Source organism: Pteropus vampyrus, unplaced genomic scaffold (assembly GCF_000151845.1).
Source record: "Pteropus vampyrus isolate Shadow unplaced genomic scaffold, Pvam_2.0 Scaffold195, whole genome shotgun sequence".
Classification (NCBI taxonomy): domain Eukaryota; kingdom Metazoa; phylum Chordata; class Mammalia; order Chiroptera; family Pteropodidae; genus Pteropus; species Pteropus vampyrus.
In genome coordinates this window covers 2322516-2324631 of record NW_011888976.1, presented here as the reverse complement: position 1 = coordinate 2324631, position 2116 = coordinate 2322516, and the positions used below count along the sequence as shown (strand labels likewise).

At 31.8% G+C, this 2116-nt stretch overlaps 1 protein-coding gene and 1 pseudogene across 20 annotated transcripts in view; both read right to left on the bottom strand.

Moving 5' to 3' along the window:
- The window catches only part of ERC2 (ELKS/RAB6-interacting/CAST family member 2), a 941255-nt gene that overhangs the window by 763006 nt on the left and 176133 nt on the right, over nucleotides 1-2116 (bottom strand). The window lies entirely within an intron of this gene.
- LOC111746628 lies at nucleotides 203-321 on the bottom strand (annotated as a pseudogene).

Here is a 2116-nt window from a genome sequence, read left to right as displayed (position 1 = left end):
TAACAAGACCATCAGGTAAACTGTGGACACATGAAGTTTGAGAAGCACTTTCTAGACTTCAAAAAAAAAGTTTCACTACAAATTCAATGTAACCCCTTCAAAATATAAGTGGCTTTTTTTTTTTTAGGCAAGGCAACCCTTGGTTGACCTCACAGATTGCAAGGAACTTGTCAGCTTACAATCCCTTATTTTTTATTTTTTACGTCTATAGCACCTAGTCTTTGTAGGTAGTCCCCCATCCAAGTACTAACTAGGCCCAACCTTGCTTAGCTTCCGAGATCAAACAGGATCAGGCTTGCTCTGGGTGGCATGGCCATAGACATAAATGGCATTTTTCATAGATCTAGAACAAATAATTCTAAAATTTATATAAAACCACAAAAGACTCCAAATAGCTAAAGCAATCTTCAGGAAAAAGAACAAAGTTGGAAGTATCAAGCTCTCTGATTTCAAACTATACTACGAAGCTATAGTAATCAAAACATCATGGTACTGGCACAAAAACAGACACATAGATCAATAGAACAGAATACAGAGCCCAGAAATAAAGCCATACTTATATGGTCAATTAATCTACAACAAAGGAGGAAAGAATATAAAATGGGGAAAAGAGAGTTTCTTCAAAAAGCAATGTTGGCAAAACCAAACAGATACTTGAAAAAAATTACCCCTTTTTTATATCATATACACAAATAAACTTAAAATGAATTAAAAAAATGTAAAGCCTGAAATCATAAATCTCCTAGAAGAAAAAATAGGCAATAAACTCTCTGACAGCAGTCTTAGCAATATTTTTTTGGATATGTCTCCTCAGGCGAAGATAATAAAAGCAAAAATAAACAAACAGGACAACATCAAACTAAATATTTGTAAATGATATATCTGATAAAGGGTTAATATCTAAAATATATAAAGAACTCATACCACTCAACATCAAAAAAAAAAATCCAATTTAAAAAATAGACAGAAGATCTAAATAGGTATTTCTCCAAAGAATACATACAGATAGCTAACAGACATATGAAAAAATGTTCAACATCACTAATCATCAAACCAAATGCAAACCAAATCTACAATGAAATATTACCTCATACCTGTCAGAATGGCTACTATCAAAAGGATGACAAATAACAAATACTGGCAAAGATGTGGAGAAAAGGGAATCCTAGTGCACTGTTAATGGGATTGTAACCTAGTGCAGCCACTGTGTAAAACAGTATGGAGATTACTCAAAAAATTAAAAATAGACCTACAATACAACCAAGCAATTCCACGTCTGGGTATTTATCCAAAGAAAACAAAAACACTAAGTCAAAAAGATATATGAACCTCTATGTTCATTACAACATTGTTTATAATAGCCAAGATATGGAAGCAATCTAGGTGAAGAAGATATGATATATATTATATATATGCAAAACAGAATATTAGAATATTATTAAGCATGAAATTTTAGTATTATTGTCATAAAAAAATGAAATCTTGCCATTAGTGTCATGGATGGACATAGAAAGAATATTATGTTGTGAAATAAGTTGGACAGAGAAAGACAAATACCATATGATTTCATTTATATGTGAAATCTAAAAAACAAAACAAACAACCAAATGAAACAGAAACAAATTCATAGATACAAAGAATGAACTGATGGTTGCCAGAGGGGAGAAGAGTAGAGGGATGGGCAGAAAAGGGGAAGAGGACTAAGAAGGACAACCAGTTATGAAATAAGTCATGGGGATATAATGTACGATGACAGATGGTTACTAAACTTATTATGGTGATTACTTTGTAAAGAATATAAATGTTTAATCAGTATGTTGTACACGTGAAACTAACATAATACTGTATGTCAACTACAATTTAAAATAATCTTTTTTAAAGTTTCAGCCTTACTGCTGATTTAAGAAATGATTATTTGGTAACGGAAAGGTGGGGAAGAAAAGCATCATTAAAATAGTACTGGATATAGTCCTAAGGAGCACACTGAAAAGTCAGTTTATGTGATTAATAAAATCTGAGTACACTATGAGAAGTAGCCCTCAATAAAAGATATTACTCAATAAAGTAGACAGAGGGTCATTCATTCATTCATTCAACCATTATTGAATTATGTGCT